Below are 11,659 nucleotides of genomic sequence, written 5' to 3'. Positions count from 1 at the left end.
CCTCAAACATGACAAAGGAAATTACAGCCAAAGATACCATAATCAAACTGCTTAAAACCAAAGATAAATTTTTTTTAAATCTTGAAAGTAGATTAAAAAAATGACATATATTGGGGAACAGCGGTTCAGATGACAGCAAATTTCTCATCAGAAACCATGGAGGTCAGAAGACAGTGGAACAACAAGTGCTGAAAGAAAGGAACTGTCGATGTAGAATATCTAGCAGCAAAAATATCCTTCAGGAATGAAGGTGAACTTTTTTTTTAATCTCAAGGTAAATTAAGAGAATTTGTCATCAGTAGATCTGCTCTAAAAGCAATTCTAAAAGAAATTCTTCAGGCTGAAAAAAAATTATACCAGAGAAGAAGCTGAAAATTCAATAATGAAAGAAGAAAAGTAGAAATGGTAAATATCCAGATAAATACAGAACATTAATTTTCTTCTTTTAGCTTCTTTGTAGTATGCATGAAGATTGAAAGCAAAAGGTTGACTTGTGGGTGGACATAAAACATGTCATCCATAATATAAATGGGATAAAGATGCCTATATAGTTGGCAGAACTTCATATTTGATTTGAAATTGTAAAATACTAGTTCTAAATATACAGTGAAATACTTGGTATGCATAATATAATTCCTAAGGTAGCTACTCAAAAACCTATAGAAAGAGATATAGTCAAATATCCAATGGATGAATTAAAGTTGCATATACAAGTTTTCAGGTAGTTGGTGGGGGGAAGGCAGAAAAGGAAGAAAAGAGAAAACAGAAAGCAGAGAAAATGACATGGCCAAGGATCTAGTAAGCCAGTAATCACATTATGCAATTAAATGACAGAGACGGCCAAACTGGGTGACATGGCCGAGAGGCACGTGCTGCCCACAAGATTCCCACCTGGGGTGCAGGAGACCCGTCTGGCCAAGCCGCTCCTGGCCCCAAAGGCCATGGAGGAGGCTGCCCGCAGCCCTGTGCCTTGCCAGGCTCCCCCGCTGGGAAACAGGTGCGTCAGGGCTGCCCGGGCTCAGGTGGGCTCTTGGCAAAGGTCCTCCAGCCCCACCCGCGCAGGTGCCTGCCTGTCCTCTGTGCCATGGACAGCACTGTCCTGGTTTGCACTTGGGCAGGTTTCGGGTTTGCTGTCTCCCGTCCTGTCTCCAGGCTCCCAGGGGCAGGGAGCACAGCCAGCTTTTTACCCAGGGGCCAAGCGCACAGTAGGAGAAGTGCACAGTAAGAGCAGTGCACAGTAGGAGCAGTGCACAGTAGGAGCAGCGCACAGTAGGAGCAGCACTCTTGGCCTTGGCTGGACGGCAGACCACCCGGGAGCTCTGCCAATCCTCAGTCCGGCCTCGCCCAAGGCGGGTCTGGGGTGCAGTGTTGGTGTTTCTTTAAATCGGCCCCCGTGCCTGGGAGCCTGCGCCCCGGGGATCCCGGGGCTCCCAGAGCCAGAAGCTGCGACCTGAGGGAGGGCTGAAGGCGGGGGATCCCGGCCGCCGCGGCCCTGGACGCAGGAGGCTGAAACGCGCTCCGGGCCGGATCACTGCTGCTGCCCCCTCCCGCCTGCCCGCCCTTATCCCTGGTGACTTGGTTTTCATCTGAAGCCTGAAGGTGGCGGCCGCCAGCCTCCTTGCCTGAGGACCCATGGGAAAAACCTGCTGCCTCTGGGGCCTCGACAAAGGCTCCAGGAGCGAACTGTACCCACAGGAGCGTCTCCTGCCACAGAGGAGGTAGGGGCCAGGCGGGGGACCCGGCAGGGGGACCGGGCAGGGCTCCGGTGACCAGGCAGCCTAGGGTCCCAGAGCGGGCAGCGGGCACAGCCCTGCCTGCTGGCAAGTGCCCTCATTAGAGACAGGCCAGGGAAACAGGTGGGCGTGTCTGTGCGTGTGAGCGCTCAGGTCTGCGCGTGCATGTAGACGTGTGTGATTCTGTGTGTGTGTCCTGCAGCTGCTTGTGACTGCATGTGGACATGTGTGTGTTGGCCGTGCGCACGTCTGTGTGGCCGTGCATGTCTGCATGTGGACGCGTGCCTGGCGCATGTGGACGCGTGCCTGGAGCATGTGGACGCGTGCCTGGCGCACATGTCCGTGTGGCTGCATGTGGATGTGTGCGTGGCACACATGTTCGTGTGGCTGCTTGTGCATGTATGTGTGGTGCACATGTCCGTGTGGCTGCACACGACTGCGTGTGGATGTGTGCGTGGAGCACATGTCTGTGTGGCTGCACGTGTCACAGGCAGCACGTGTCACAGGCAGCACGTGTCACAGGCAGCTTTCTGTGATGAGGAGGAGCAGGGACGGGGGAGGGGTCTTGCCTCTCTTTCCGCCTCCTTTCTGGTCCTCCACTGCGTCCCTCTGGTCAGCCGTCTGTCCGGTCACCTTCCAGGCTTCTGCTGATGTGAGCAGGGAGTGGGGGGCGGGAAGTAAGGCGGCGCAGTGGAGACCCCACGAGGGACAACCTGCCTGCTCCCGCGGCTGTCTTCCCGCTGGAAGGGAAACGGCCTTGCTCCGAGGACTGGCGCGACTGTGCGAGGCTCCTCACCGTGACGCAGAGGGCAGGGGGCGCGGGCTCTCGGCTGAAGTATGTGCCATGGGTCTCCCGGCCTCTCCAAACCTCTCTCCTTGCCTGCCATCAGGTCACGTGCTCCGGAGGCCGCCAGTGGACGCCATCCCCTTGGGAGCCTCCTTTGCACACTGTGGTTTCTTTAACACTTAAACAGAAAACAAAACTTGGTGTCAATTTCCACGATTCTGCTTCTGCAGTCAGGTACAGAGCCGGTCCACCGCATCCAGCCCACACCCCTGGACACTGGCCGGCCTCCCTGGTGGCTCTGCCACTGCCCAGGGTTGTGCGGCCGAGCTGGAAGGTCCCAGCTGCCTCTCTGACTCCTTTCCCTACATGACAAACTTGAAATCCATCCTCGCAGCCCAGGTATAAGCAGGTCCTTTTCACTGCTGAGTAATATTCCATCGTATGTGTTTAACAACTCATTTCCACTCTGGGGATTCCACTGAGTGATTATAAATAGAGCTACTGTAAAGATTTGTATGCAGGTTTTTGGGTGAACATAAACTTTCATTTCTCTTGGGTTAATACTGGGAGTGGGACTTCTGGGCCACGTGACAAACGGTGCTTACCTTTGTGAGAAGCCACACTGCAGGCCCCAGTGGCCGTACCATCTACATTCCCACTAGCAGCGTTCTGCATTCTTGCCAATATTTAATACTGTTAAGTTTCTCGTTCTTTATTTTTTAAAAAGTCATTCTAATAGGTAGTGCTATTGCTGGCATTTCCCTGATGACTAATATCACACTCACCATCTTTTCGGGCACCTGTTTGCTGTATGAATGTGTTTGTTCAAGCCTTTTGTCCATTTTTAAAGAGGTGTTTTCTTATTGTTGCATTTTGAGTTCCTTTGTATATTAAATAGAAGTCTTTTTCTGGATGTGTGAGTTACAAATATTTCTCCTAGCCTGTAACTTGTCTTACAGTGACATTCGCAGAGCAAAGGTTTTAAATTTTAATGAAGTCAAATTTGTCAATTTGTAATTTTTATGGATTGTGTTTTTGGTGACAGGTTTAAAAACTCTTTGCCTAATCTCAGGCCATGAAAATGTGTTGAAAACACTACTAAATTGCCACTGAATTGCTTGAGCAGCTTTGTCAAAGATGAAGTCATCATATATTCATGCATCAAATTCTGCCAATAACATTGTCATAATACTATAATTTATAGTCCAATTTATAGTCTAAGTTGTCAACAGCGACTCAAGAAGAAATGAAAAAATCACGCAGGCGGGGTTCAGGGGATCAGAGCAAATGCTACTGACAAGTTTATTGTACCAAGTCATAGTATTTGTACAACTCCAAACAATGCTCTATTTAGCAAAAAGGCCCTAGCAGCGCTGTAATTGGAAACTTGGCAACTACACACATTGACGTTAACATGCACCTGCCCAGCGAGGAGGAGGAAGTCGCCGTCTCACTGGCTTCTTTCCGAGCCACTTATTTCCATGCCAACTGCAGACATTTCTGTTTAAAGCAGTCATGTCAGTATCCCAGCAAGCTTTATGCTGGCTAACACTCCAACATGTCCCCCTTCCCTTCTACAGCAAGGTAACTGTGCCCGTCTTAGGTCGTCTTCCTCTGAACATCTTACCAGTTAAGCGCCTGCTATGGGGGTGGTCGTTGTCTTAATACGGCTTGAGATGCAGAATGTCGTTCCATGTGATGTTTTGCCACCAACCAAGATTTCCATGCTATTAGTATCACTAAGAACAGTAAACAGTACATGATAAGGTCATGAAATGTAGGAATCCATTGTTTCCACCAAGAAACAGGATTTAGTGATTTTAATTCTTTAGTCATTTCATTCCACATATCTGACGTTTCTAACTCTAAATTTGATTGAGACATTAATACAGCTTTCTGTTGCAATGCCTGACTTTGCTGAGTTATATTAGAGTGTTGATAGTCTAACAAATGTTTCTAATACTATTCCATTCCTCTGAATCATTCCACTTTAAAGGAGTAACACAAAAAGAACATTGATTATAATCACATTTTAAGGCTAAAAAATTGCATCTGCATATTATATACTGTATCCCCAATATGTGTTACAGCATTTTCCAGATCATTAATAAGGTTAATTTCAAATCAATGTTTGTTTGACTTTGCCATATATCTGAGGCATTTCTATCCCAATCTTGCACACATGCTGCTGTTTTTATCCCATTGTGCAAAGCAACGCCTGCAACACTAGCTGCAGTAGTAATACCTATGAGTCCAATAATTCCTGCTATTAACAATCCAATAAATCTTTTTGTCCTTTTAATGTAATAATGTAGAAAGTCTCAAAGTACACTAGATTCCACTGACAGCTGCCAGGGTCTTTCTGAATCAACAGGAGGCCAAACTCCACGCACTCAGCTTCTTCTCAGGTCTCCCTGGTAGGGCTCTGGATCCTCACGAAGGCATCTGCCTCCACAGTCCTGAAAGGGGTGTTAGAGGAGCGGGCAGGGACGGGGCAGACAGTTCCCTGCTACTACTGGCAGGTATCCCGGATGTTTTCCCATAGATCTGAGGGTGATTTACAACAGTCTGTCATTTCTGTCTTGCTTTTAGTATTTGTAATCCACCTCTGGGTAGGGACGGCAGTCTTCAGAGTGACCAGACACTATTGGGTTAAATCTTTCACTTTCAGCAGGGCTTCCTGTGCTGCACACAATTGCTTTTTTATATTGTACTTTTGGCCTCTTTCCAGAATTGTGATGAAAACCCAAGGGGTGCTTGTTTAGCTTGTTGCCTTTGCCACAGACCCCACCCAAAGCCAACACCGGGGCTGGCCACATGCAATCCACAGGCTGAGTCGACGTCTACTTTTTCCCTCCCTTTTATTATTTAAAGCAGCTTGCTGGAGGTTTTCCTACTTCTATGAAGGACTTTTTAAAATTAGTACATACAATGATTTTAATATTTGAGCTAAATGAGGGATGAAAGATTTTTAGTATTTTAACAATATTACAAACTCTATTAATATGAGAAAACATTGTACTTTATTAATTACAACAGAGGGTATAGTTTGTTTTACCCAACCAAACAACATTTAAGATTTGATAGAGCAGCAGGGACTTTGCAGCCTGTTCTAATTATTTGCCTGTTTTAGGCTTTTAAGATAGGATACTGTTATTTCTGATGTTTCTTTTAATTTTGGGGAAGAGGATTACTGGTTAATGTAATGTCATCAGTAGGGTTTCAGCCACAGGTTTTTCCTACCCAGTCAGATTTTTTATCACCATGCCAGGACGGCTGGGCTATGCCTACAGGCTCGGGCAAGCACCGCGGAAGTCCACTGCTGGTTTTCCACAGACAGGGGGGTGCAGCCTGGCTTGGCTGTCCAAGAAGACACTAAAGAAAGTCTTAGCAAGTTTTAAAACAGAGGGAGAGTGAACAGTTGGATATTAATTTCTTGCAACAAACTAGGAGTATCTGGGATTGCTGCATACTACAGTGTTGTGACTTTAATTGATGATAAGAGGTTGTTTTTGTGACACACACTTTTTTATAATAATAAATTATTATTACTATGATTAACCATATTGCACTTTTGTTTAATATTATACTGGAATATTGGTAAATTTATATACTCTTAAGTATTTATACGAACCTTTTACTTACACAATTTTAATTAATAGAGGGTTAAAAAATCCTTTTCATTTTATAACACTTTTAAACACCTTCCATTCAACTTATAACATATTAAGTGAACTCAGCTATTTTATTACTATAATATTTCTTTCAAGGTAAAAGAACAAATCTCTTGTAACCAGTTTGAAATAAAAAGCTACTTTTCAGGATTTGATTTTGAGAAAGCAGGTTTGAACGTTATGTTCCTCTAAAGGAGATAAGACCTTTCCTTCTTCAAATACTGAGGAAATGATGAGGGTAAAGCACAGGAAGCTGTTCTGATAGAACAGACTTTCTTTGTATACTGATTATTCAGGATAAAAACTTTTTATAAACTTTTGCTAGAACAGACTAATGACTTGAGAAACTTTGAGAAAGAATAAGATTCTAACTTTGCATTAGTATACTACTTGATACTAAATCTTTTTAAAAACTTTATAGATAGACTCATCAAATCTTACTTAACTTTAATATTAAAACAATTTTTTTCCATGAATCTTTTGCACATTCTGTATTATTCAGGTTTAGTCCCACATTTTACTAGTTCTTAATAACCAATTATTTTATTTTAGGGCAAAATTATTTTCTGTTTTCTTAATAATAAAAATACATTCTATACATCCCACATACATAAGTTACCAGGCAAACTTTTTACAACATATAATTACCATCAACATACTTGTTAAAATAATGAAATTTTCTTCACTAAATAGTTAGTAGCATGCAATACAGAAACAATCTTTCAGAAACAAGCTGGCAGGGGAGGCTGGCTGACAACAAGTTTTCCTATTATAAAATTACCTTTTATTATTATTATCAATTTAGGTTTTGTTTAATAATGACTTTTTGGAATTAGCCATTTAAATACCTTAATTTAAACAATGTTTCCTTAAGCTTCTTATAATTATTTGTAACTATATAGACTATAATTATATTATTTTGAGACAAATTTTACTTTCACAGAACACATTTCCTTCCTTAAAGTTACCACAATACCTTCTACAACTCGCTACATGTATTTACGTCTGCACATGTTCAACCCCATTTTGAGTTTATGAAAATTAGACGTCCTATTTTAGGACAAAACACTCTTTTTTGAACAAACTTATTAAATTTGAGTCAGCATTCCCACAAACTTTTTACCTTTTAAAATATTCATTTAAATTTTACATCTTTATTTAGTAAAGAAAAATACACCATTTTAATTTAGGCAAGAACTATTTTTTATGAGAGGACTCGCAGTAATTTCATTAAGACTGACAATTTTTATCATTGTAGAGTCTTATTAACATTTAAATATAAGTATTAATATAAGCGCTCATTTAATTTTTGGCCATTTGAATAGAGTTCTTTTAGAAATTTTTATTTATTTATATTACCATCCTGAGGTATCCAAATATATATTGACATTTACAAAACACATACAGCACACCAATAGAAACATAAAGTTTACAATTTGACTCATAATTCTTACTTTCTTAGTTTTTGGTATAGCTGTTTTTAAGTTCTCTATCATTTCACTTCTTAGATTTCACTGTTTTTAAGGTTTCTTCTGGAATCCATGTTGCCTGTAACATGCAAGCTTGTGCTTGGAAACACTTTTATTAGTTATCAGGAACCAGTTAAGATAACTTGAGCAGCATAAATGTAGTTAAGCCTTTTATTTAGCAGTTTAGACAGACAAATTTTTTAGATTACTACTTTTTAAGACTACAGTGAGACTTGAAGTTCAGGAGTAAACTATTGATTTAAGACCAAAAATTCCTTTTAACACCTTGATAAAAAATTTTGTACTAATTTTATTATTTTGGTTAAATAGGCCCAATCAGATTTAGCGTGGAAACAAAACAGAACACCAATTTTACAATGTCTTTCTCCTTTTCTAGCAGATTAATTCTATTAACCCACCCCCACTAGCCTACAGCTACATTATCATGTAGGCAGCAGTGGGTTTGCAGAGTTGCTGCCAGAATAATTTCCTTATCTTAGTTAACACTTGAACAGAGAATTTCCTTACAAGGCTGATTTCACTAACCAGGGCTTTATTTAGCACTTTTGCTTGTGTGGTATGTTGTACTTTCTTCGTAGGCTCCAGTGCCCATAAGCACATCCAAGGTAACAGCGACATTGTGAGTCTGATTACGTTTAGCCAGAGCACTGCATTCTTTAAACAAATCACTTTTCCATAACAAATAGTAGCCTCCCATCAAGCAAGCTTTAGTTAAAACCATCCAATCTTTGGGACAAAGAGGATTTTGACTTACTGATTCTATTAAAGAGAACGTGAATGGGGCAGTGGGCCCACATGTGGTACAAGCAGATTTTAATTCTTTAACAACTTGAAAGGAATGGGTTCAAGCAGACCTACATATTGGTCAGGATTATTGGGATGAGGGTGCTCTAAGACAGGAAAAAAAAGTAAATTCAGAAATATCCTCGCCCTCTACCCGGGAGGATCAGAGACTGGCTTGCTAAGAAGATAGTACAGGAGGGGACACAGCTCCAGGAAACACCAGGGGAGGAGAACCCACGTTGGGCAGAAGACACTTGACCACAGAGGCGGCTTTCTGCAACACCTTTGATCCATTAAAGACAATTGTGACAGCTGCTGCTGGATAGCTATAGGGGAAGACTCGCAGTTGTCCCTCTCCCTTTTCCTGTCATTCTCTAGGTCTACCGAGGAGAAGAAGACTTATAACAAAGTCTACTTACCCTGCAAAGCACCTCTTTCACTTTCACAAACTGGATCTAATGAACCACGAGAATCATGAGGATTGTAACTTCCTGAGTCCAAATTGCAGAAGAGCCAGGGGGTCCCGAAGCAGGAGTTTCTCTAGAATTCCTTATCTCAGGTGCTGATGCCTGCGCAGGAAACTCGCCACACTTCTTCTTTCGCCTTGAAGGCAAAGGTGTTGAAGCCTGAGATTCATCGGAAGATGAGTCAGACTCACAACCAGAATCTGAACTGATGATGATGAATCAGAATGGCACACTGGCTTCAGAACAAGAGACAAAGCACTAGGCAATGTCCATAGCTTAACAGAAATAGGATTGCCTTCTCTGTAATGTAATTTTAATTGTTGTAAGACCTTCAGCCATTGAGGATAACTTAACAATTTTTTTCCTTCAGGCTGAAACCATGAACAAACTTTTTCTACTAATATAAATAATTTCTTAAGAGTCAACTCTTTGGATATCCTGAGGCTTTCAATAAAGCCTTCAAAGTTGCTTAATATTCTTCCCATTTGTTATGTGAAGTCCCCTTGTTACCCTGAATGTTCATTAAATCCCAAGAGAAGCTCATCTTCATATGGTAACATACTTACCAATCTCGGTTTCTTCAAGCCCCATTGGGCGCCACTTGTCAACGGCGGCTCAAGAAGAAATGAAAAAATCACACAGACGGGGTTCAGGGGATCAGAGCAAATGCTACTGATAAGTTTATTGTACACAGTACAATAGTCATAGTATTTGTACAATTCCAAACAATGCTCTATTTAGCAAAAAGGCCCTAGCAGCGCTGTAATTGGAAACTTGGCAACTACGCACATTGACCTTAACATGCACCTGCCCAGCGAGGAGGAGGAAGTCGCCGTCTCACTGGCTTCTTTCCGAGCCACTTATTTCCATGCCAACTGCAGACATTTCTGTTTAAAGCAGTCATGTCAGTATCCCAGCATGCTTTATGCTGGCTAACACTCCAACACTAAGTCTTAAAATTGGATAACGTGAGTCCTCCAACATCATTCTTGTGCAAAATTGTTTTTGGCTCTTCTGTGTCTTTGCCTTTCCCAGCAAGTGCTAGAATCAGCTTGTCTACAGCTCCTGGAATCTTGACTGGGATTGCATTAAATCTGTAGCTCAATTAGGGGAGAATTGGCATCTTAATTGCATTGAGTGACCTGTGAATACAGTAGGTCTTTTTGTCTCTTTAGATCTTTGATTTATTTCATCAGCATTTTCTACTTTTCATCACCTACGTGTTTGCTACATCCGTGCTCCATTTTGGAGCGCTGTTGTGAATGTACTGGCTGCTTGCAGGCCCGTCTCAGTGGTTTGTTCCTTCCCCAGTGACCTTGTATCCAGTGACCCTGTGACCCCCGAAACTCAGATTCATTCTCTGGGATTTGTTTGTAGATTCTTTCAGATTTTCTACAGAGACCCTGCCATGCCTTGGTGCTTCTTTCTCAGCTGTGCAGCATTTCTTTTTTGCCTCATTGTGCTAAGGCTTCCAGGGCTCTGTAGAGCTCACGAGAAGCAGCCGGTCTTCGCAGGTAACTACGAAGGGCTCTCTAGGGACACAATGACAGGAGAGTTCTGTAAACAGTATGAGAATTCATGAAATTCTCTCATGCAACTGTGGGGATGCACAAGTCCAGATTCCGCAGGCAGGTGCAAGCCCGGGGCGCCGAGGCAGTGCCTCGATTCGTTCCCAGGGAACCCTCTGTAGTAGAGGTGGGAGCTCTCTCTCTGAGGCTGAAACCACTTCTCTCTTTAGGGCCTTCAACTGACTGGATGAGACGTCCCTCTCTGTGACGGCAGTCTCCTGCGCTGGCTGTACAGGTAGCCAAGCACAGGGGCGATCAGCTCACCGATAACCAAAGTCCCTGAATGTCCTTGGATGGCCACTGGCCCAGGGCCTGCTTGACCAAACAACAGGCAGGATTAATGGGTCGAACTGACACTTAGCCTAACCGTCGCCCTAGCTGTGCGTTTCCTGCAGATGCCAATGATCAGAGTAAGATTTCCTTCTAAACTCACTTGGCTGGAGTATTTATCGTAAATGGATGTTAAATTGTGTCACTTTTTTTTTCATGTTGGAGACTCGAGGGCAGGGGGAGCTTAGTGGTCCCGGGAGGGGACCCTCCTGCTGTCCGCCCAGCGGTGCCCACAGGACCCCTGGCCTCCTTCCTGCGTCCGGCTTGGGAGGCGTTTCAGGAGCCACTGAAAGGAGCCCCCGGGGAGAAGGCCCCGGCGCCCGCCGTCCTCAGCGCAGGGGCTCCCAGGCACTGAAGAACAGGGGGCAGTCACGCCCAGAGCCCAGAACCCCGAGACTAGGGGCGCCCAGAACCCCGAGGCTGGAGCCCAGAACCCTGAGGCTGGAGGCACCCAGAAACCCGAGGCTAGGGGCGCCCAGAACCCCGAGGCTAGAGCCCAGAACCCCGAGGTTAGAGGCGCCCCGAGGCTAGAGGCACCCAGAGGAGCCCAGAACCTCAAGGCTAGAGGCACCCCGAGGCTAGGGGCACCCAGAACCTTGAGGCTGGAGGCGCCCACTGCCCAGCAGCAGAGGGGACACACGCACAGCCGTCTGTGCACCCCTTCTTCTGTCGGCACCCCAGCCACCACCCCGGCCCTGGCAGAGCTCCTATCCCCCACGTCGGAACTTAGCCCGAGCCCGCGGCTGTCCCTCCAGGCCGGCTTGGCCCTGCACGGTCAGGGGTGGCCCGGGCACTCCCCCACCGATCCCCCAGCCTGAAACCCGCGC

At 44.4% G+C, this 11,659-nt stretch overlaps 1 long non-coding RNA gene across 1 annotated transcript; it reads right to left on the bottom strand.

The window, feature by feature from the left end:
- Positions 1-3,789: 3,789 nt before the first annotated feature.
- Positions 3,790-9,870, bottom strand: LOC101436973 (uncharacterized). The gene is made up of 3 exons (XR_188184.4): positions 9,501-9,870; positions 8,887-9,093; positions 3,790-4,259 (listed from the first exon to the last, which is right to left on the bottom strand). It is a non-coding gene; the product is annotated as an uncharacterized lncRNA (long non-coding RNA).
- Between the last annotated feature and the right edge of the window lie 1,789 nt (positions 9,871-11,659).

Source organism: Dasypus novemcinctus, chromosome 17, assembly GCF_030445035.2.
Source record: "Dasypus novemcinctus isolate mDasNov1 chromosome 17, mDasNov1.1.hap2, whole genome shotgun sequence".
NCBI lineage: Eukaryota > Metazoa > Chordata > Mammalia > Cingulata > Dasypodidae > Dasypus > Dasypus novemcinctus.
Note: the sequence above shows the minus strand (reverse complement) of the source record. Positions and strands in the feature narration are given on the sequence as shown.